We start from the raw sequence: 26113 nt of genomic DNA, 5'->3' as shown, positions 1-26113 counted from the left end.
TACGCCAATTAGCACAAATGGTAAGTTCCGACAGTGCCTACAAGTGTGCCTACTGGCCGCTAAATGGCAATACCGGTTTCATATGTATACACCTGGTAACTTTATTTTATTTATATTATTTTTAAACAAATTTTAAGAGATATATATTTCAGGATCATAATCCTAAAATTTGTAATTTTTCTTCAAATATATTTAAAAATTAGGCAAACTTTGCAATCCTTTGAAATTAGATTAAATTCCTTAAATTATTCTTCATCTTTTAAAGATTTACAAAATGGAAAAGGATTTCTTCAAGATGATTCAAAGATATAACAAATTTTAGGATTATAATCCTGAAATTTCTAATATCTTAAAATTTCTTCAAAAATTTGGAAAACTTTGGAGTCCTCTAAAATCGGATGAAACTTTTTGAAATCTCTTAGAATCCCCTGAAGTCTTTCAAGATACTAAAGAAGCTTTGAAACCATATAAAATCTTTCCAAATCACTGAAATCGGTTTAAATTCTTTATAACCCCTTGCGATCTTTGAAATCATGTGAAACTTTTAGAAATCCCTTCAAATTTTTGGAAATGCTATTTTATTCAATCGCAAGCGAAAAAGTTTGAAACTATGTTTCAAGATAGAAAAAAATTGTGTGGCTAAAAAATAGGGTTAAAAAGTGCTAATAGTGACGTGATTCCGAAGCCTGGTCTCTTATCCCAATCAATCCGAATTTGTATCATAAGATACTTATTTTTCTTACTGCTGAGCAACTTTAGAAAAATTCTAGTAATTTATCAATTGTCAAACCTGAATGACGAAGAGATAAGATTTCGAAATGCTACAGGGTGATAATTATTTAAATTGTACAAGAGAAATAACAAAAAAAAATTACAACATTTTCAAGATTGACATATCGATCACTTGATTATTAATATTATTATAATCAGAAGGCTTGACCGATACACGTATCCATTCATCAGCATAGTTAAACAAAGAATTCTACCAGCCATTGCGATCTTGGAAAATTCAACTTGTGCGATTCGTATACTGATAAAGTTCTGGTCTAGTAGCCACGTTATCGTTGTTTCAAGCCCAAGGAGGTTCAGATGCTTAACGTAGTGAACAGCACGTAAGTACGTGCCTGGTTCATGACCTCATAGTCCAGGCATCTGGTAATTTGGTTCCCGAAAAAAATCCTACTTCCAATGTTTCTAAGTAGAAAGTTCCGTTAAGGTGTCCCTTTTGACGTATCAAAAATGCTAGATCAGATGAATTGCCAAACTGGGCTTTTTTTTAAACAGTTCCAAAATTTACATTTGCGTCGTCGGATAATTCCCATTGCAATTTACAGCAAAATGTCCAACAAAAAAAAAAGAAAGAGGACGAACTTATGAGAAAATTTTGATCAAATAATAATCCGCTTTCTTCCGTAGGTTTCGAGTTATGATGCATAGAAAAATCCCTATTTTTTTGGATTTTCAACGAAAAATCACTAAGTTTCAAAAAACACTTTGTACCTTCGTACCTAATTACTCCACGGGGAAGTGTTCCACAGGTGAGTGACAGTTGACTAAATTCTCTGCAATTACGAAAAAAAGAACAATGTCCTATCTATAATAGGTCATAAATTATGAACCCTCAAAAATATCCATTTTTGCCTGTTTTTCCGGTACGCTGAGGTATCTCTATACAGGAAGAGTGCACTTTCCAAGGGCATATCTGTTGACCTATTAGGGCTACGAGACTTTTTTTTAAACTTACGCCAAATATAATCCACTTTCATTTAATATTAAGTAATGTTATAGTGGGATGCACAGGAAACGACATAATTAAAAAAAATCTCTGTTTTTAGTTAAAAATGCACCAAAAAAGTCCATTTTTGAAACCTGGCAATTCCCAAAATTATAGGTCTCATATACCTTTTTCTTTTTAGATCTACGCAGACTTTTATATAGACTTAATTTTATCCTCTGATATCATTAACGCAAACTAAAACGGACACGATTTATTTTTAAAAAAACTAATCGCCACTTTTTTGCCGACAAAACTGGCAAATATGGCCAACTTTGAGGGATCATAACTTATAACCTATTATAGTTAGGACATTTTTCTTTTCTTGTAATTACAGAGAATTGAGTTAACCTTCACTCACCTGCGGCACCTTTTCCCGTGGAGTAATTAGGTGTGAAGGTACACAGTGTTTTTTGAAGCTTAGTGATTTTCCGGTGTAAATAAACAAAATGGGATTTTTCTATGCATCATAACTCGAAACCTATAGAAGAAAGCGGATTATTTTTTTAACAAAATTTTCTCATAATTTTGTTCTATTTCTTTTTTCTGTTGGACATTTTGCTCTAAATTGCAATGGGAATTATCCGTCCACGCAAATGTAACTTTTGGAATTGTTAAAAAAAATCCAGTTTGGCAATTTATCTGTTCTAGCATTTTTGATATATCAAAAGGGACACCTTAACGGAACTTTCTCATTAAAAACATTGGAAGTAGGATTTTCTCGGAAATTTGACTTATTATTTCAACGTAATGCGTGAACTATCATTCATTCTCAAAAATGGTACTCACGATCAAACTAAGATATTGTTCTTCTTTTAATTCCGGCAGGAATTACGTTTTAATTAATTGATGCTGGCTTTGGACTCATCACATCATTGACACTATTTGACACCTTTTTAGTGATTACAAGCTTTTGCTATTATTTCGAAAAAAAATGACAAAGAGGACACTTTTTTAGCAATTGTCCACTGACGTGGACGATTTTCGAGAAAGAGTTAGAGAGAGATATGAATGAATTTGCACAATAAATGTGATAGTTGATATTTTAACCAAGAAACCATTTCATTTTAAATAAAAAAACCCGAATTTATAAACAAAAAACTCTCTTTTCCACCGGAAGAGATGAAATTTTAAACTGAAAAAGATGATTTTCTAACCAAGAAGATTAATGTTACACCATGTAAGATGAATTCTCAAAAAATACATCAATTTTTAACTAGATAGTTCAATTTTGAACCAAGAAGATTAAGTTTCTACTAGAAAATACGCATTTTCAACAAAATACATATATTTTTCAGGAAATAGTTTTCTATTAAGCAACTTAAGTTTTCATCCGAAAATATATGAATTTTGAACCAAACAAGTTCATTTATCACCAATTAGTTGACTTTTAATCAATAATAGTTAAATTTCCAGTTCAGAAAATTAATGATACTTCATATATCAACAGAATAATTTTAATTTTCAATAATAAACAGTTTTGTTTAACAAACAAGACAAATTTTTAACAAGATACATCAATTTGCAACCGAATAATTAAATTTTCTACCAAATTGTTGAATTTTTGACACGGAAAAGCGAATTTTCTACAAAACAGGTACATTTTTAACCAGAAAAAAATCAAATTGCTACTGGAAATAAATTTTAAATCCTTAAAGATGAATGTTACACAAAATAGTTGAATTATTCAATAAAAGAAAAAAATGTTGTTCAGAAAATAAAAATGTAAAACAAACAGAAAATTACTTCTTAACTACATTCTTTAAAAAGATAAATTTGCAACAACAAAAAATTAATCTTCAAATAAAAAGAGTGAAGTTAAAATATTTATTATTATTTCAATATATGTTGTCCGCTTCAAAATAATCCCCCTCAGATATAATACACTTGTGCCAACGCTTTTTCCAATCATCGAAGCACTTCTGATAATCATTTTGTGGTATAGCCTTGAGTTCTTTCAGCGATGCAGTTGTTATCTCCTCAATCGTTGAAAATTGATGTCCTTTCATGGGTCTCTTCAGTTTTGGGAAAAGAAAAAAGTCACTGGGGGCCAAATCTGGTGAATATCATTATTGACTTCATTCAACATCTGAGCGATGGTAATGCGATGGATCTTTTGATAAAAATTAAGCAGTTTTGGAACAAATTTCGCTGACACACGTCTCATGCCCAAAACGTCCGAAAAGATAGCATGGCATGAGCCAACCGATATGCCAACATCTTCAGCAACTTCTCTGATGGTAATTCGGCGATTTTTCAACACCATTTCTTCCACTGCTTGAACGTTTTCATCTGTTGTTGACGTGCTGGGACGTCCAAGGCGAGGTTCGTCTTCGACATCCTCTCGGCCTTCCTGGAACAGCTACACCACTTATACTCATTTTTCTTACTCAGAGTAGACTCACCATATGCAACTGTCAACATTTCAAGAGTTTTAGAGCACTGGATTCTGTTTTTCACACAAAATTTAATGCAAACTCTTTGCTCCATTTTTTTCGAAAGAAGAAAATCGCCGAGCACACCAAACCCTTCTAACCTTTTACACCTCTGCCAGAAAAACAACACGAGCTATATAGTCAAAACTGTGAACATATGACCGTGACGAGTGTACCAACAAAACAAAACAAAAAATTTAAAGCTTGAATGTACGTACCCCGCGAAAATTGAAAAGTCACCTTACTTTTTGAACACACCTCGTACATATATATATATATATATATATATATATACAGGGTGTCTAAATAGTCCCGGAACGGTTGAATATTTCCTCAGGTAAAATATTTTTCAAAAAAGTGAAGGTCATTCCTGAAGTAAATTTCAGCGAGGAATTCAATTTTGAAGGTCAACTTTGTTTTTTTTTTAAATGGAAACCCCCTTTTTTACATCTGCAATCGATAGAGCGGAAAATTCTACGTTCAGGTACGTACCCAAGTCATAGGTCAATTGTAACGGTCAAGGTCAGTTAGAGGCTATTTGAAATTAACAAAGTTTTCCAAGAGGTCAGTGCAATTCCTGAAGTAAATTTCAACGAGAAATTTATTGGTGAGCTCTGTATTGATCTTGGTAAATGATCTTCAAGGTTTTTTCAAGGTTTTTTCGAAGCAGTTTACGTTTACGTTTAGCATTACCCAGGAACAACGACGTGGATGTAGTAAATTCTGTTCCCTTTGGGGAGCTTCATTAGCTTGAGTCCCCTTGCTTCTCACGTTTCGGGGTGCTTGATTAGCGTGAGTCCCCTTGCCTCTCACGCTTCAGTGAAGATGTTCGAACTAAAAACCTTGAGCTTCTTGACAAAAAGCTATGCGATTGTTAAGATTAGCTACAGCATTACGAATCATGTCCCTATCAATCAAAGTAGCCTCTTGCAGAATCCGATTTTACAATTCGTCTAAGCTTTGCGGTTGAGTTGAGTATAATTTGCTCTTTAAATAACCCCAAAGAAAATAGTCGAGAGGCGTCAGATCAGGAGATCTAGCAGGCCATTCGATTTCACCCCTTCTTCCAATCCACCTTTGGGGGAACTAAGTATCCAAATATGCTCGAACCTCCCTACCGTAATGAGCCGCTCCTCCTTCCTGCTGGAACCAAATATTTTGGAAAATTATCGCCTGTAATCTCCCTTATTCTTGGTACAATTTGCTTTCTGAGGAGCTCTTCATATGCACGGGCATTGAGATTACCATCGATGAAGAAAGGGCCTATCAAGGTATCATTCAAGATACCGGTCCAAAAATTAATCTTTTGTGGATATTGTGTGTGACTCTTCAACATCCAATCAGGATTTGTGTCGGACCAATATCTACAATTTTGCCTGTTAACTTCACCTTTTAAAGTGAAAGTAGATTCATCTGAAAATACTGTATTATACAAGAAAAGAGGATCTCTATCAATGCTGTCCATCATAATTTCACAAAATTCAACCCGACGATCAAGATCGTCTTCATTGAGCTCTTGTAACAGATGAACTTTGTAAGGATGGAAATTAATGCTTTTTAAAGTATTTCGCACTGTCTCAGGAGCAACGTCACGCTCATCACTAGTTTCACGTAAACTAAGGTGTGGGTTTTCAACAAATGCTTGGGCTATGTCCATCTGCATCTCCTCAGATCCTGCAGATTTTGGCCGACCAGTTCTCTGAAGGTCCTTGATAGATCCATGATTCATAAAGCGCCTTACAGTTCTTTCAATTGTTGATTTTGAGACAGGATTGAACCCTTCTCCATTACGAAAGGTGCGATTAAAAAGCAAATGAACTTGATCATAAGATCGAACTCGATCTCCCCAACTACGCATCATTAATACAGATACCCTCTCTCGTTGCGAAAGTTTAGCTTGCGCCATAATAATCTTTTAGTGAAAGATAGTAAGTATGTACTCGTAATACGTAAATTTAGTTTCGATTCGTAATATTCGTATGGAAAAACGGTATAGGACTTATGGTATCGCCTTAGGTATTGACCTAGGTATCGAAAAACGGTATAGGACTGTATAACTCTTCGGGGAGGAAAAGAACTCTCACCAGAACACCTGGAACTTTTAATGAGAATTTTCCTTATGATTTTACAATATTCAAAACGCTGTAACCAAGATCAATAGAGAGCTCACCAATGAATTTCTCGTTGAGATTTACTTCAGGAATTACAATGACCTCTTGGAAAACTTTGTTAATTTCAAATAACCTCTAACTGACCTTGACCGTTACAATTGACCTATGACTTGGGTACGTATCTGAACGTAGAATTTTCCGGTCTATCGATTGCAGATATAAAAAAATCGGGTTTCCATTTAAAAAAACAAAGTTGACCTTCATAAAGTCATGAAGGTCAACTTCAAGGTCAAAATGAAGGTCACCATTGAATTCCTCGTTGAAATTTACTTCGAAAATGATCTTCACTTTTTTAAAAATATTTTACCTGAGGAAATATCCAACCGTCCCGGGACTTTTTAGACATTCATTTTTAACCAGGAAGATTAATTTTATAATGTAAAGGACGAATTTTTTTACAAGTTCGAGAAACCGAGCATGATGAGCCTCAACTCACTTTAACTGAAATATTCTCAAAGTTAGATGATATTTGTTGGATAGTATTTTATGTTGCCATAAAAGTATTTTTTTAAAATTTCTAATACAAAATTTAATGATACTAAAAGGTTTTTTCAACTATAAAACAATAACATCTGCAGATTATACAGGTCTTGTTTTGAAAATAATTTTTTTATCATTTTTCACTCAGTTTTTAAGCAAAAAGGAGCCTATTATATTTAAAATGCAGATAATTAAAAAATATTATATTAAATATTAAATATTATTATAAACTTTTAAATAATTCTTGTAATTATATATCATTCCTACATTAATATGAAGAACTTTTAGTAAACAGAATTTTTTTTACCGATAATAAGATAAAATTTGTTAAAGCGTAAAAAATTGTTATGTAAAAAATTTCAGTTTTTCCATACTTTGAGTGAAAAAATGATTGATAAACAAGTAGAAGAGACAAAAGTTCATAGCGTCAAACTCTTCAGAACTTAATGAACTTTAATTTTTTTTTAATAATTAAAAATTGGACCAAAATTGAAGGCTCTGGACATTTTTGAACAAAAAAAGTGCATTTCCTCCCACTGTGTGACGGGTCCAGCGGATTAGGAGAAATATTACCCTCCCAGTCAGAAGATTTAAAAAAAAATCTTTATTTTTACAACCCTTAAATTAAAGAACACGAGGTTCTTTGTTCGCGGTATTATCTTCCTTCATTGAATATCTGGGATCGAGTTTTTCGTGTCTCAGCCCAGCTCGTGCAGTAGAAACCCAGTCTAATAGCGACAGACAACCCACCCGTCCGGGCAGAGATCGGGACAGGAAAAGGGACACACCGAAAAAAAAAATCCATCTAGTACAAGCATGTTCATTATACATAATATAGATATAAATATAGCAAAGAAGCAAAGAATAAAAGAAAGAAGAGGAAGAAATGTCTCAAAGAATGTATATTATTATTTCTTTTTTAAACTTGTTCCCGGGTGAACCCGGTTTTTTATCATGGCCACGGACTAAGTCAAGTGACTGATGAGATGCATGATGTTATAATTAATTTAATACGAGGTCTGAAATATTTTGCGATGATGTTGTAGGTACATAATTAGGAATATGGGGTAGTTTACAGTTCGGCTTTTACCACTGCACAGCGGCTGCGAGCGTTTCAGGTGAGAACATTCGCCTCGGGATGCTTTCTTCAGCTACTATCAAATTTCGTCCTAAAATTGTATCCTTCTTCGCTTTTGGTTTTAATCGGTATTTCTGTTGAAGTGGTGGTTACATTTTTAAGTCAAAACGACGAATTTTTTCGAAGATAGTTAAATTTTCAACAAAAAAAGTTTATTTTCAGCCAAGAAACATGACTTTTTACAATAAGAGATGAAATTTCCATTCTAAATGACGAATTCTCGACCAAAAGAGACAACTTAAGCAAAGCAGTTGAGTTTTCAACCTAAAAAGATGCATTTTCAACCAAATCGTCGAATCTTCCAACAGCAAATATGAAGACTCAAAAACTCTTCCACCAAAACACCTATTTTCAGTCAGCTGAATTGAGCAAGAAAAAAACGAATTTTAGGAAAATAGTTCAATTCTAAACCATGAAGATGAATGCAAACCAAAAAGACAAGTTTTCTACAACTAAAAATTACTTTTCCATTCAAAAGGACGTATTTTTGTTAAATAGTTGAATTTTCGACTAAAAAAGATGCATTTTCAATCAAAAATATAAATTTTTTAGATGACAGATGAAAGATGACTTTTTTACCGAAAGAAGATTTTTGAACCAGTTGAATTAAAAGAAGAAAAAAGGACTAGTTTTTAACAAAATAGTTCAATTCTAAACCAAAAACATGAATTTTATCCAAGAAAGATCGCTTTTCTACAATACAATATGGATTTTTATTAAAAAAGACGCATTGTTAATAAAACAGTTGAATTTTCTAACTAAAAAGATGCATTTTGAACCAAAAATAGTAATTTTTTAGATGGAAGTTAAAAGCTAAAAAAATTAATTTTTAACTAAAAAAAAATTCTACAAAAAAGTTGAATTTTTCAAGCAAGTAGGTGAATCTTAACAAAAAATATTTACAAAGGAATTCAACCAATTAGTTAAATTGTCAATAAAAAAGATTCATTTCTAACCAAGAAGGTTTTCAAGAAATGTTTTAAATTTTGAAGAGCAAAAGGCGAATTATCTACAAACCAGTTGAATTTTCACCCCGAAAAGTTGAATTTTTAACACCAAAAGTTGAAATTTCAACAAAAAAAGTTTATTTTCAACGAAACACATTTTTTTAAAATAAAAAATGCATTTTTTACTAGGAATATTATTATTCTTATTTTATAAAAATACAAATATTTTAAACAAAATACATCAATTTTCAACAAAGTTATTGAATTTCGAAAAGAAGAAAGCAAATGATCTCTCTCGATTAGTCACCCCAGACGAAGAGTTCCATAAAGTCATCACGTCATACTCAGCAATCTTGTCATAGATAACACAAAAATACGCAAATTGACCCACAATCCCATAGTAATATCCATACTCTGGCAATGTGGAAAAAATGCCTCGTGGGTATTCTAACGAAACGATTTATGGCGATTGTAAGATAGCACATTAAGATTATCTAGACGTCTCCTTCGCGCGTGCGCGATTTTATGAGTCACGTGGCATACTGGGTCCATCGCAATACGCCTAGAATAGTACATTATACAAAAATAATAAAACTTAGTATCTTACAGTAATATCAAACATGTAGCTGTAGGTCAGGGAAATCCTAGAAATCAGGGATAAGTCGGGGAATTTGACTGATCATGAAAAGTCAGGAAAAAATCATGGATTTCGACAAAAATTCTAGAAAGGTCTGGGAATTTCCACAAGAGGGACTTTCAATAACTGTCAATCATCATAAATTGGAAATTTTTACATGAAAAAAAAATTGTCTTCTTTTCACAAAAGATTCTTGTTTAAAAATGTTAGAGGATTAAGATTCTAGTCTTTGAATATTAATGGGCACAGAGGAAATAAAAAATAAGGGAATTTTGAAAACGAAGTTTTGCGACCACCCAGAGATAATATTCAGGTTAGTAATTTATTTGTCTTGTATTTCTTCTTTTATTTCGTTTTTTGTATTTGGTTCCACCTGATGATCATATTTTTATTCAAAAATTATATTATTTGGTTGAAAGTTTAATAATTTTATTAAAAACACATCCTTTTTGGATGAAAATTCCACTTATTTTTATTAAAAGTTCGTCTTTTTGTGTTGAAAATTCAACTATTTTGATAAAAAATGAACTTTCTGTTAAAAATTTATATTTTCATGTAAAAAATTCATCTTTTTTAGTAGAAAATTTATATTTTTTGTATGAAAATGCAACGGTCTTTTAAAAATTAATCTTCTTTGGTTGAGGATTTAACTATTATCTTAATAAATGTTCTTGTTTGGTTTAATTGAACTACTTTTGATTAGAAATTAAAACATTTTTTAATTAAAGTATCTACTATTGCACTATTTGTTGAAAATTGGCATTCTTTGATTGAAAATTAAACTACTTGGTTGATGGTTGAACCACTATGTAAAATAATTATATTTTTGTTGAAGATTCATGATTCAAGTTGAAAATGTATGTCTTTGGTTAACTATTTTGTTGAAAATTTATCTTTTTTGGTTGAAAATTCAACTGACTTGTTGAAAATTTGTCTTTTTGGATTAAAAATTAATTTTTTTGACTGAAATAAATATACTTCAAATTTTTAAATAATTTTAATCTGAAATATTGTTATATTTAGTTTATAAAATATTCCATGTTAAAAATGTTGCAAAATGAAAATGCTCCTCTTTGGCTATTAATGGTTAGGGAAAATGAAAAATTGGTTAGTCAAAAATTAAGGAAAGTCAGATAATTTTGAAAATGAAGCCTTTAACAGCCCTGTATCTTTTCTACTTAAAATTACTGCAAATATATCTTTTAAATCCTTTTGGATTTCATATCATGCTGCACTTTTATATTGCTTCTGAATTTCGAGCAATTGCCTATTCTTTCTTCTACTTGGTAAAATAAAAAATATTTAAGGGTGCAAAAAATAAATAATTTTTTTATGAGGAGCATCGCATCGTTTTTGTATCTTCATTACAGGGATTCTCGTTAGACTTGCACTTCTTAAAGATAAAAGACATAAGGAGACATTGTATACAATGCTTTTGAATAAACTATGAAGAGGGTGAATAAGAAATATGTCACCCTTCTGTAATCGACCCTTTTCATTCAAGATTCATACATTTAACGGATTATAAATGGCAGTTATCCAAAGACGTCCAAGCAGTGTAAAGCTCATTTTCTTTCTATTACACACATTAACCGCATTACGCTTATCTCACCCTCGCTCTAATAGTCATGCTACATTTTGCATGTCAAATATCACCCCTAGAGGTTTGCGGAAAATCGATAAGTTTGAAATAACACATCTTTTTTTTTAATTTTTCCGTGATAACGATATTAAACCTTTAACGTCCAATGTTGCAGCCGAGCAATATTAACTATTTTCGATTTTTTTAGGTAACGGGTTTAGAATTCCGCAAAATCAATGCATGCATTAGTTCAAAGTGGACTATAGAAAGCAAGAAATATATGAAAATTGAAGAAGAAAAAATTTTTTTTACAAAAATTGATCAGAAAATGACGATAAATTGAAGAAGAAAAAAGTTTTTCCTCAAAAATCTATCAAAAAATGACCATACATTGTTCGTGAACTTTTTCAGAATTATTATTTAACGGGAGCAAGGCTTGGCCCTTAAAGAATTAATTTTTCTGAAGTAATAGATCATTTGCTTTGGAAAAAAACAACATATTAACTTCAAATTCAAATATGTAAAATTGGTCATTTCTCCATTTAAGGCAAAAAAATTCTTTCACTCCTAGAAACTATATATTATTTATTGAGGAATAAGCCCCAAGTTTTATGAAACAAACAAAATTTAAAGATGTTATCAGACCTAAAATACGAAAATTTCTAATTTTATTACAATTATTGGTCTGAAATAGCTCACTATAGTATTTTCCTGGTCAAAAAATTTAGCCTTAAATATGCATTAAAAAAAAAAATGAAAACTAAGAAAATTCATTTTCAAATCTAAAACAGCCTAGCGGAACCTTTAAAATGTTGATTGTGATAAAAGAACATTAATAGCAGTTTTTTAATTTAAAAAAATGTAACAACCACTTTTGTCAAAAGACTTTTAATTAGCTTCAAAATTCTCTAAAATTCCACCTCACATTATAATGAAATGATATGATTTTTTTAATTGCTTAAACAATTTTTATTCAAACAGTTTGTTTAAATATGCGATATATGGAAAAAATAATATCGACAATCGATTTTGCGGAAAAATTTTAATAAAATCCATGTATTCGACAATTTTTTGCTTCGCTCAATTTGTTATATAATATGAAACATGAATATAAATTCTGTACCTAAAACAATAGTGAAACGTATGGTCTTTATGTAAATTTTTCAGCTGGAACGAAAGGCGCTAATAGCTTTTCCGTGTATCACAGTTTGAAACAAATTCTTTAAACGATATAAAATTTTCTTTTCAGATATCATCTATTAGTTTCTGCGCTATTACGTTTTCAAGGATTTGATGACACTATAATTTTTATGAAGGTTTTGAAAAATTGGAAAAATTATAATTTTACACTTTTAAACATTCTGCTTGTTTCGCAACATGTTTCGGGGTTTTCACTGACATATTTGATGTTAATTATAGTTTAAAAATAATTTAAAACCTAAACATTTTAACAATTTCCAGAACAGTTCCAGAAATTTCCAGAACAGTTTTAAATTTGATATTGTAAATTTATACAGGTTTGGTTTAAAGAAGCAGAATTTTCAAAATAATGTGTTAAAAAGAGAGAACCATTTTAATTTTGAAATCGGGAAAAATCGGCAATGATTTTAATCATTTAAATTGGAATACACTGAAAATTATATAATCTTGAACTCAAATTTTTAAAAGTTAAAAAATTGCAGTAGCAAGAATCAAAACATTTTACTTCAAAGTTTTATATAGAAAAATTAGAAAAGAAATTTGAAAACTCAGGAAAATTTCAAAATTGCTAAAATGATCAAATGAAGCTAATAAAATTTCTGTTCTATAACCAACAATTACAACTGAAAATGAAGACTTTGCACGTCATAGATATACGTTTAACAAAAGTTTAACCTGAATTTCAATTTCACTAACATCTTTTCAAATCGACAGTCAATAATTAAACATTCTAAACAATAATTTCTAATATTATTTTTCAATATCTATTAATAGAATTAAATATAAAGAATTAATTTGTACACTAATGAATCATTAGATTCTTTAAAAACAATTCGAATTTTGAAAAATGTAAGAAAATAAATCAGTCCACTCCGCAGTTCAAAAGAAAATTGTTTTCTTTAGAAATTGTTTGCAATGTCCTTAATAAAGGCATACGGCGCTTTTGTCTACTTAACTGAGTGTTGTGAGATAAGCACGAAAAACTTCTTCAAACAAAAAAATAAATATTTCCAAAATGACTAAACAGTGATATGTTTTTTTTTATTTCTAAAATAACAACGCAATATTTTATTTTATTTGCAAATAAAAAGGTGGAGAAAAATGAATAAGAAACACTGCGATTTAAGTAATAGAACACTATTTGCCCTTAATATCAGATATTTGTGGAATAAAAATGTGCATTTTATTGGTAGTAAATGAAAAGTTCAGCCAGCAGTTAGACAGTTATTATTTGCATGGATAAGAATACAAAATTATGGTCCCTCAAATTTTATATCCAAATTTTTACGAGAAAGAATTTGTCTCTGGTGCTTTTTTTAACACAAAGGTCACCCCTTGATGCTCAAGGAGACGTGCATTAACTTAATGCGTATACCATTCGTGGGCGGTTTTCATCCGGAAAATCCACGAGGAAATTCCGACTTCCACTTTGACATTAAAAGGTCATGGGTATTACTCCTCGCTTCAACACGTGTTGTTTATAATCACATAAATTTAACTCGATTGGAAGCTCAAACTTCCGGATAAATATAGGACATGCAAATTAAAAATAGATTAAATTTGAAATTTTATCAAAAGCATTTAAGGTTCTATTTGCTATTCATCATATGCTGAAAATAAATGAGTTTGATCAAACAATGTTAATTTTAACATATTTTTTAAAACTACATACAAATTAGATCCAAGTTTCACGATTACTGGAACCGTCACGATCCCTGGGATACTTACCTTAACATATTTTATTTATTTACCATTTAAATCCGTTTTCTTATCAGGAGGGCCACAGGTAATGAAAAAACTGAAAATTAGGAAAAACTCGGAGAATTTTATTGGTTAGGGAAAATCAGATAAAAGTCAGGGATTTAAAAAAAATCTGGTAAATTCAGGTGATTTGTTTTTTAATACTAATTGGCAAAAAAATGAAAAATTGGTCAGCTGCAAATTATTCATTTCAGTAGATTATTTACCTTGTGTTTCTATTGCTTTTTTTTTACTTTCTTTGTTCGACAATTATATTCTTAGCTAAAAATTGTAATATTTGTTTAAAAATTCAAAAATTTTGTTGAAGTAATCTCTTTCGATTTGTAATACAACTGTTTTTTTTTTTAATTAATGAATATTGATTCATCTATTTTGGCATAAAATTAACTTTTTATTAAAAATTCATATTCTCGTGTTGAAAATTCAACTAAAGTATTATTTTTTGTTTAAAAATTTGACTTTTTCTTTAAATTCGTCTTTTTGGTTAAAAAAATTCACCTGTTTTAGTAGAAATTTCATCTTCTATTGCATAGAAGTGCAATTGTTTCGTTGAAAATTATTTTTTCTTGTTTGACCATTTAATTAGTTTGTGGAAAATTCGTGTTTTTTGGCTAAACTTAACGGTTTTTTATTTGAAATTCAAATATTTTTTGGCTGAAATATCTACTTTTACATTACTTGTTAACAATTACTCATTTTACTAATTAAGATTCATCATTTTAGTTGAAAATTCATCTCTAACCGAAAATGTAACTACACTATTTGTTGAAAATTGATTTTTTACGGTTTTAAACTAATTTTTCAAATACAAAATGTTACTTTTCCATTTTCAGTTCAAAATTTATTTCTTTTAGTTGAAAATTCGTCTTTTTTATAGAAAACTAATCTTCTTGGTTTGAAATTTTGTCCTTTTCGGTTAAAAATGCTACTGCTTGGCTGAAAGTATTCGCGTTTCTGTTGAAAATTCAACTTTTTAAAAACAAAAATTCGTTTTTGGCTCATTTTAGTTAAAAATTCATCTCCAGGATTAAAATTTTGACTATTTCGTTGAAAAACAGTTGTTTTTTTTGGTTGAAACATTAACTATTACATATTTCGTAGATAATGTATCATTTCGTGAAAAATGCAAATATTTAGTTAAAAATTCATCCTTGTGGATAAACAATTCAAGTACTTGTTTAACAATGCAAATATTTTGTTCAAAATTCAATTATCTTGTTGCAAATGAAAATATTTGGTTAAAAAAAAAAATTTACTCAAAAATGTAACTGTTTTCTTGGTAATTCGTCTATCTGAACAGAAAATTTGTCAATTTGGGTCGAAAATTTATCTTCTTTTTTAAAAATTAAATTGCGTATTCTAAAAAATGCAACTATTTGGTAAAATATGCAACTCTTTTTGGTTGAAGATTAATTTTTTTCGTTTGACAATGCGATCAATTGGTTGAACATCCATCTTTGTAAGTTGTAAATTCCACATTTCGGTTAAAAATTAAACTATTTTGTCAAAAATTGAATAAGTTTGTTAAAATTGAACTATTTCGTTCAAATTTCATCTTTTCTTGGCGAAAATTCAATTTATTTGTTTGAAGATTTAAATATTTTCTTAAAAAGTCATGTTTCTTAGTCGAAAATTGAACTATTTTGCTGAAAATTTTGATAATCAAGTTTTTTCAGCCATACAGCTTATCAAGTTTATATTCGTCAGAGCGTTTCTATTTCAATTCAATTTTTAAGAACTGACAGGCTGATTGATTTCGCACTCTATACTTAAAATTCGATTGAAACGCTTATCCAATGCAAAGAGGTATCAATGCTTTATGAACCCTGAGATGACTGAATTTTAATAGAGAGGGTGAAGTTAATACTTTACGTCACGATGCCTCGGGCTTTTTTGGATTTGAATGCAACTCTGGCTTTGATGATTCATACATACATCGGGGGAGATTTTAGGCTCGAGTAAGGAATGGATTAATGCTTTTTGAATCCTGGTGGGCGTTTCCATGTTTTTTCATACACTCTTTTCATTTATATTTTATGATGATATAATCATGAAATTGATTTCGAGAAGAATTTTATCTGGTAATTTATAGATTCTAAATACTAATATATTAAATGATATTCTCAGTTAAAATTTATTTCAATGTAACTATTTCAAAACTAAAAATAATGAATTTTAACGATTAACAATCTTTACTGTCCCCAACTCAAATTTTCTAGGTGACTGCAAAATTTCATTTTGAAAATTCCCTGAATTTTCCCTAACCACTAATATTTAATGAACAAAATTTTAATCTTGTAACATTTTTAATATATGCAGAATCCAAAAAGTGTCACAAAGTGACTAATTGGCTTAAATGTGACTAGTGTTCTTTTCAATTTAAAATAATTGGACTCATAAGATTTTGAAACATTGTAACCTACATTCAAAAGACTTTAAATAAATTAAAAAGAAAATTTTAATTCCACTGATTTCATTAAGATTGGAGTGAATTGAGAGGAATTTAAGAAAAATGAGAAAAATTCTATGAAACTCGCAAAATATCAAAGTGAATTAAAGATATTATTATTTATCAGAAGGCTAATAAAAACGAAATTTATTCGTTTTAGGATAATTGTAGTTGTCAATTCTTTGGAAAGTTTTTATCCAATTTCAGATGAATAATGTCCCTGGGAATTACTGCGAGAGAATCCAAAGGATTCGACGAAATTCCTAAAAATAAAAAATAAAATAAATGCATTGGCTTGAACAGAATTGAGGGAATTTAGATTAATTCATATGAATTCCAAAAATTCCAGAGAATTCAAAAGATTTTTTAGTTCAGGACAAATTAATCAGAATTCAAGGTGAATTCAAAATGAATACAAATGAATTGTGAAAAATAATAAAAAATTTCTTTAAATCTTTTAGAAACTTGGATATTCCTCACATTTTGCGCATAAATTCTTTGAAAGTCATTGAAATAATATAAAATCCTGCCCAATTCTATAAACTTTGAAGACTTTTCCTGAAATTCTGGAAAATTTATTTTGAGAGCTTATAAAAACCCATAAAACAATTGAAATCTTCGGATATCTTATAAGAGCCTTTGAAATATTTTTAAATATTCCATATCTTTCGAAATTCTTTATAATCGCATGCAAATTTTGTTCAAATTCCTTAAAATCCTTAGAAATTCCTTAAAATTTGTTGAATCATTTAAAATCTCTTAAAAATATTTTGGACTATTTTAAAAGAACATAAAATACTAAGATATTTTAAATCTTTTGAAATTCCTTGACATTTATTAAAGCTTCTAAAAATTCCCTGAAATTTTTTTAAATACCCTAAAATCTTTAAAATTCCTTGAAAATTTTAAAACTACCCTACATTTTTTTGGATTTTTTTTCTAATTATTGAAATCTATTACCAATATCTTGGAATTTTTTAAAATACCCTTAAATATTTCGAAACCTTTTAAATTAATCGAAATCATTTTGAACTTATTAAAAACCCGAAAAATTCCCTAAAATCTTTAAAATTCTTTGAAATTCCTTTAAATTATTTAAATCAACTGAAAATTCCCTTCCAACTTTTAAAATAACCCAAAATATTTAAAACATTAAAACAACCTCAAATGTTTAAAATCCTTTGGAATCTTTTAAAATACAAATTCACTTAAGGTTTCAAAAATACCATAAAATATTTCGAATTCCTTGAAATTAATCGAAATTATCTGGAACTTTTTAAAACTCTTAAAAGCTCCTTGGAGTTTTTAAAAATTCCTTTAAATCGTGGAAATTCTTTGAAATTCCTTCAAATTATTGAAATCAACAGAAAAATTTCTTGGTATCTTTTAAAATAATATAAAATATTTCGAATCCATTGGAATCTTTTGAAACCCCTTGAATATTTTTAAAGCTCCTGAAAATTCCTTGGAATTTTTTTTAAATATCCTAACATTTTTTTAAATAAGTTGAAGTCCCTTCAAATTATTAAAATCTATAACCAATTTCTTATAATCTTTAAAAATCCCCTCAAAGATTTAAAGTAATTCAAGAAAATTGAAAAACCAGGTCTAGCCCTGAATGTATTGAAAGAAAATTGACTAAGGTGATCTTATTATTTTAAAAAGTGTCGATAGTGATAGATAGATCTTAAAAACGTGACTGAAATGTAATTTGAGAAAAAAATTGACTAAAAGTCCTGATTACGCTTGGCAGTTACTTATATGTGCTTCTTAGAGAAATTTCCATAATTTTTTCATTTTTGTTTAAAAATTTCTGACTTTTCCCTGATTTTAAGGTTTTCCCTGACTTGCGGCCAGTCTGATTCTATAATCTGCTTACGTTAACATTCACATGTTCGAATAAAACATATATTTCATAAAATGGTGACAGTTATATGTAATCATCAATTAAATCTCAGGCATATGACATAATTGAAGCGATAAATTAATGAAAATATATATTCTATACAGGTAAGTTGTATAAGGAAGCAATAGAGCAAACAACGTCATATTCACATTGTATATAATCTAGCCTGCGTCCCAGCAAACGCCCACGTCGGGCGTCACTAACCACCTTCCATCAATACTGCGTCATTCTTTTCCGGAAGGTTGAAGTTTCAAGTATATAATTTGAGTTTTTATTGAGATTCAATCAGTTCTTCTATTGAACATGATTTTCTTAAATCCGATTAATCTTTCATTGTCGTAAACATTGCGAACTTCAGTTTCATTAGAAGTGGTTATAAAGAAAACAGGGATCATAGCGGTCTTTTGTTAAGCAAGTTTTCCATTCATTCAGAAGATCAAAGAGTGAAAAGTAGATGAACAAAAAAATTGAAAAATCCTCAACTTCGAATTTTAAAAATAATAGATGAATTTTGAGCACTTATTCTCATTGTTTTTTTTCTTTTTTGTATTCTTTTCAGTACAGAACCCTGAGATTTTCAAAATATAATTTTTGCTCGGTGGATCCGGATCCGAAATTAGAGTTCCGAAGTTAGCTCTTGTTTTTTTACTAACCGCAAAACATGTGCCAAAAAAGTGTTTTTTGTGGTTAGGAAGTTTTGAAGTTAAGAAGAAAACAAGAGCTAACTTCGGAGTTCTGACTTTGTATTTGGATTCAGAGACCTAAAATACTGAAAAATTGACTAGTATGGTCCGGCGGAACACCAACTTTTTTGTGAGGCGGTGTAATTTGAACACACAAAAATGACTGTTTTTGTGTCTTTAGATATTTGTTTTACCAGTCATACTTTCAGGTTTAAAAATCAACCATTTCGGTTGAAGGTTTAACTATTTGGCTAAAAATAAACTTTTTTGTAGGAAATATAGAATTATAATTATTAATATAATGATATTTATATTTTTTTGAAAATTAATTTGTTTCGGTTGAGGATTCAACACCTTTATGGAAAGGTCTTTTTTGTGTGGACCCAACTATAGCAACTATATCTATTTTATTGAAAATTCGTATTTTGCATAGAAAATCAACTGTTATGTCGAAAATTGGTCCTTTTAGTTTGAAATGTTAAACAATTTAATTGAATTTTTTTGTTTCTTTGACTGAAAAATATTTTTTAATTGAAAAAACGAGTATTTCTTTGAAACATTTTTTTTACTAATGATGAATTCAACTGTTTTTCAAGGACAATCACAAAATTTTTGATGTCTGAAAATTCAACTAATTGGTTCAAAGTTGAATTATTCACTAAACTACAACTAAAATAGTTAATAATAATGTTTTTCAAGAACAAAAAATTTAATATGACATAAAAATGAGTTGAAGTCAACCAAAAAGGGCAAATTTTCTATAAAATAAATACATTTTCACTCAAATAGCTTAACTATCAAATACAAAGGATAAATTTTTAATTACAGATGTCAATTTTTTACGCAGACATGCAATAGTTACATTTTTAGCTAAACAATTAAATTTTAACCAAAAAGAAACAAATTTTCAACATAATTCATCTATTTTTTTGAAAATGCAATATTATTACTTGAAATATTAGAAATATAGAGTGTGAATTTAAACTATGTTGGTTAGAGATTTATTCGTTGTCGACAATGTCGACAATCGTTGTCCTTCTTAAAAAAATGAATCCCGACCTTATAGAATTTAAGGAAAAGGGGAAAATTGGGTCACGATTTTCGATTGTAGGTATTTTTTCAAATTGAAGGGAGCAAAAGGAAGAGGGAAAAAATATTAGATTAGGTAAAAACGGGGAGTGTGATCCCTCAGGAAAGTATAGTTGTAACCATAAATCTTTTTTTTTTCAGGAGAGTGCAAACAAGAGGTTTAAGGCGTCATTGTTAGGCCCCAATTTCAGTAAGTCAATACCACAAATTATTTCATAATCATAATGAAATACAATATACTAGTCAAAGGTTCAGATTCGCCTATTTTCTGATTATTGATTAAGTTCTCTTAACGTTAATGATGTCATAGATAAAAAGTTCTCTTTAGAGGGCTGAGTGCTCACAAAATTCTATTTGCAAGGAGCCCAGGTTTCAATGTTTTTTTTTATCTGTATAAATCTAATAAAAATATATCACAGAGTGCGAGAACTTGAATTTGTACAAAAAAAAAAGTTGGAAAATTTTGAAAACATCTTCAGTCAAATCAGAGTAAAAATATACGGGTCATTCCGCGGGGTTTACCCCCTAAATTTTTTTTGCGTGAAATATATTTTTTTCATTCTTTGTTGAAAAATATTTAACACATGTTTTTTTATTTCAATATGATATGGAAAATTTCCGAGAAATAAATTTTTGAAAATTATCGTTTTAAAAAAAGTGACCGTAACAAGAAAATTTCAAACATTTGATCTAATATGCGGTTGATCTCGAAATTCGAAATAAAGTATACTGAAAAGTTTCCTTAATTGAATTTTCATAAATAAATTCGGCATTTTTATACGCAAATAGAGATTGCTAAAAAAGGACCTAATTTTTTCACTTTTTTATGGATTAATATTCCTAACATATTCCGGAATATACTGTAAAAATTGTAAAATGGAGAAATGAATAGCTATTGAATGATGAATTTTTAGCTGAAACAGTTACAGGCTTCAAGCGTGCGTGCGTGTAACGGCTTCAGCTAAAAATTCATCATTCAATAACTATTCATGTCTCCACTTTAAAAGGTTTACAGTATATTCTGGAATGTTGATACTTTTTCAGTTATAAAATTGAAGATGATCACTTTTTTTAAACGATAATTTTAAAAATTTAGTTCTCGGAAGTTTTGCATATCATATTAATATAAAAAAATATGAATTAAATATTTTTCAACAAAGATCTAAAAAAAAAATATTTTACACAAACAAAAATTTAGGGGATACATCTCCCGTGGAATGACACATTCATATGGGTCACCATGAAAGTCCACGTATTTAAAGGGACTTTTATAGAAATTTCGTTGTTATATGTTTTATATATGTACAAGAATATTGTTATAACAACAAAAAATATTAACATTTTTCCAACTATAGGAAGATTGTTTAAATTTATTCTCATGGCCCGAGTCGAAATTTTAGCTCTATTGAAGCCCGGAATAATTCCAAATAGGATAATAAGGCAGAGTAATGTGATTTGCCATTAAACCGAGCATTAAAAAGTGTACCATTTACTTATCCTTTAAATGTAAGGAAATTGCCGAAACATTAGTGCAAATATATTTCCTTGTTTAAATCATATTTTTTAGTGTTTTTCAGTTTATATATATATAATATGAATCATGAACTGAATTTAAATGACTATAAAACTAATAATATGCACGAGATGCAATACTTTAACAAATAATTAAAATCCTATAAACAATTATATCTGCAAAATAAGACTATTAATAGCCTAAACTGTTTATTATTTTCTCTATGCCTCATTGTCTCGAAAAAAAAGGTAGTTGGAAAAGGGTATGGCCCAAATGACTCGAAAATTTAGAACGACTAGACAAGTTTATGAAAAATATTTGTCTACTTGTCCCTCATTTCGGAACGATCAGACACTCCTTTATTATTTCAAGAATTTTTAGACATCAAAAAAGACAAAAATATATTGCCTATTTTTCTGCAATATCTTAGTTTATAATTAAGAACGATTATTCTTCTTGTGTGGCAATACATTTAAAGTAATATGTATATGGAATTAAATATTTTTTTAATTGAAAATAAACAAATGAGGTAGGGAAGAGTCGGGTATAGTGAGGCGAAACATTAAAATTTGATTTAAAACAGCCTAGAGCCGAGAATATTCTTAATCGATTCTGATATTTTTTATTTCAAATACCTAAATAAACAATTTTTATTGCAGTTTTGCATTAACAAATAAAGCGAGACAATTGGAACTTTTTACAACTTTATTATTTATCCTTCCGTAAACAATCGAAATAAGTGTAGTAGCATCGATTTTGTTTCCCAACAGAACACTGTCAAGTCAATGCAAGGTCCTTTTAGGGAAAATATAAAGAAGTGACTGAATAGTGTATTTGTTCATATAACTTACATTAACTAACATTATTAAATATAAAAGGACCAAATTTTTGGTTGGAACATCACTGTTAAATCAATTTACAGTCATGCTAGTGAAAGTAGAATGTATTTTTGCAAATGATTGTTTAAATATTGTGCACCTGTTTATACAGTTTGCTTAAAATGTTTGTATAAAAAATAGTTAAAACATTTGAACCGCTGGCGATCCCGAAACGCCGTCGTTTTAGTTGGCCCCTGGGTCATATTTTTTCATATCTAATTTTAATTTTTGAACAACATATCCCAATAGGAAATTTAATTGGGCATATTTATAGACCTATAAATAAATGCGATGACTTGATTAGTTTTCGAAATAAGCTAAATTAGTTAAATAAGGCCCTCTTTTAGTCCTACATGTTCGAAAAATGGACTTTTGTGCCACTTTGGAGGACTAAAAGTCAACCTAAATTCAATATAAATGAAACCTTCTAAAAGTCTTTCTAAGATCTATTAAGTCCTGTATTTAGAGGTCTGAAGTAGGACTAAGATTTTGCCTCGGTCAGCTTTTCCGTTACTATCAAAAAATAGCTTTAAAATAAGCCTAAGAACGTTATAAAATGTTGATTATTTCGGATACAGAACTTCAAATTTAAGAAAACCTTGACATTTACGCTATTTTTGCAGTAACTACTCAAAAAATAGACAAACTGGCTTCATCCGGGTCTTATTTTATACATAATTTTGCGAGCATCCAAACTTTTAACGAGAATAAATTTTAGATCTGACATAACTACAATTACAACAAAACTTAATCATCAAAAACTTTTGACCGGTAGTATACGTGTAATTCCAACATTCTGTACCTATACGGAATTCTGCGGAATCACGTGGAATCAAAATCAATTATATTCCTCATCAGAAATACGTTTGTGAACGGCTGACAAACACTCGGCTCAAATTCCAAAACTACAAAGGGAATTATTATCAATTAGCTGCTAGCGCAGTCACTTCAATCATGACAAAACGAACCTCCGGGTAAAGATCAAAACATTTCCGCGAATCTATATGGATTTGTGTTTCACTAGTCTAATGGCAGATTTACTTAACGAAGTACATGAGAGCTCTATTTTCCACGAGAATAATTTATGACGTAATCCATCATGCACTCTTATTATCAGAAGTTCATCCACTACACTTAGCATAGTATTAAAATGCCTCACGATCTCATCTTTTTTTACGTAATTTTTGCATTTCTGACCTACACTGTTAGAAATTTTCGGACAATTCCGACACATTTAAGATACTAAAGTAATTGAAATTTTCAAAATTAGCTTGCTGAAAACGAAATTCAGTAAGTTACATTTACTAAATTTGTATTAAACTTCAGAAGCGGTTTCTGAAAATGACAAGTATAGTTTTTTAAAATTCATAAATGGTAACAGAAATAAAAGTTATCGTGACGGTGAGAAATGCGCAGTTGTAAGTATAGTAATCGGCGGGTTCGAGAGATTTTGTTATGATTTGTTACGGACGGGGATTCCTTTATTCATGTACATAATTTTTCGGTACTCGCAAATACAAGAATAACTCACATTAATTGTACATAAATTTAATATATATTTACGTCACACACCAAACAAAACTGGGTCAGCAAAAAGCGAACCTAGGTAGCAACCATTTTTTTAAGGTTAGGAATTTTATTGGTCAGGGAAAATTTAGGGACTTACAATTTCAACAACTTTAAACAACTGTCAAGTAGAATAATTTTGAAATTTTTTCAAATTTAATTTGAAATGGTTTTATTTCATTTGTAAAAGATACTTGGTTGAAAATGTAACAAGTTTAATATTCTGTTTTTTGAATATTAATATGATCAAGGAAAATGAAAAATTGTTCAGTGGAAAATAAGAGAAACTTAGAAATGAATTTTTGCGGTAACCCTGATATTATATTCTTGCCAGTAATGTACCTTATATTTATATATTTTGCAGTTGTTTCCTCCAGAAGATTACTTTTCTGATTATACATTTTATTATTTGCTTGAAAATTAATCCATTTTTTTAAAAGTCGTCCTTTTTTGGGTGGAAATTTCAACCGGTTTCATAGGAAATTGACTTATTTTTTAAAACACATATTATGAAGCCAAAAATTTAAACTTACTCTATTTTGCTAGAAATTGTATCTTTCTTCGTTAAAAGTGCCACGATTTGGCGTAAAATTCAACAATTTTGTTAAAAAGTCATCCTTTTTGTTTTTTAAAATGAAACTGTTTTTTCTAATTCATCTTTCGGGTAGAAAAATTGATTTATTCTCATAGACAATTTATTCCTTATTCAAAATTCATATTTTTATGTTGAAAAATCAAACTGAAATCTTTTTTCGATGAAAATTCAACTATTTTTTTCATTAAATTTGTATTTTTTATTTACAAATTCATCTATTTTAATAGAAATTCCATCTTTCTTGGATCAAAATTCTACTTTTTGCTTGAAAATTAATCTTGTCTGTTTGAAGATTTAACTGTTTATTTTTTTTTAAATTTTGATTGAACCAATTTATTGAAAAATCATTTTTTTTGTGCAAGATGCATATTTTAGTAGAAAACTAACTTATTAGGTTGAAGATTTAACTATTTTGCTAAAAAGAAATTTTACGAATATTTATATTTTCTGGTTGAAAATTCAATTTTTCACAAAAAATTTACATTGGAATATTATGTATGAAAGAATAACATTTTGTATAAATTTTGTGAGTAAATTTCTCCAAACCTGTAATATAGAGACTATATTGTTTGGTTCATTAATTTTAATATAAAACAGTACATATTTGTCTTAAGAATATAAATTATGGTAAGACTATACACGAGCGAAGTTTATGTGTAAATAACTACATATATACTATGTTAGATAGTATGCTCAATGAATGAAAAGTGAAATAAACTTCTTATCATAAAATATGGGCTTTGATCATATATTTTATAACATAGATACATAAAAAGTCGTTTGTATTAACTTCACTCATATTTTCTTACTATTTCTCTTTTTAGAATAAATATAGACTACATGTTTTATATTAAAATTAATTAAGCGAAACAATGTTGTGACCTTTCAAAATTTTTAGTTATAGTAACGGAAAAATTCCGAAACTGCAACAGAGTTTCCTGATACATGTGACAGGATGCTTTATGCAGTTACCGTTGCTCAAAAGTAACGTGTCTCAAAATTCCATCAAAATAGGCGAAATAGGGTGATTTTTCACAAAAATAAGGGAATAAATAGTTTGCAGTCACATTAATGTAAATTTAATATTGAATTCAATATGAAACACTCTAAACTCTTAAAAATAGTTGAACTTTAGACGAAAAATTGTAGAATTTTCAATGAAATTTGAACTAAATAATAAATTTTTCAACCCAAAAATGAATTTTCAACATAATACCAGGTGTATACATATGAAACCGGTATTGCCATCTAGCGGCCAGTAGGCACACTTGTAGGCACTGTCGGAACTTACCATTTGTGCTAATTGGCG

At 29.3% G+C, this 26113-nt stretch overlaps 1 protein-coding gene and 1 long non-coding RNA gene across 3 annotated transcripts in view; one reads left to right on the top strand and one right to left on the bottom strand.

The window, feature by feature from the left end:
- Nucleotides 1-26113, bottom strand: part of LOC117174272 — a 251434-nt gene that overhangs the window by 156018 nt on the left and 69303 nt on the right. The gene's annotated exons all lie outside the window — the stretch shown is intronic.
- Nucleotides 1-26113, top strand: part of LOC117174273 — a 224428-nt gene that overhangs the window by 161849 nt on the left and 36466 nt on the right. The window contains exon 2 of the long non-coding RNA XR_004467284.1: nt 20394-20442. This is a non-coding gene — a long non-coding RNA (uncharacterized LOC117174273). The remainder of the gene's footprint in view (nt 1-20393; nt 20443-26113) is intronic.

Source organism: Belonocnema kinseyi, chromosome 6 (genome assembly GCF_010883055.1).
Source record: "Belonocnema kinseyi isolate 2016_QV_RU_SX_M_011 chromosome 6, B_treatae_v1, whole genome shotgun sequence".
NCBI classification, from domain to species: Eukaryota; Metazoa; Arthropoda; class Insecta; order Hymenoptera; family Cynipidae; genus Belonocnema; species Belonocnema kinseyi.
Note: the sequence above shows the minus strand (reverse complement) of the source record. Positions and strands in the feature narration are given on the sequence as shown.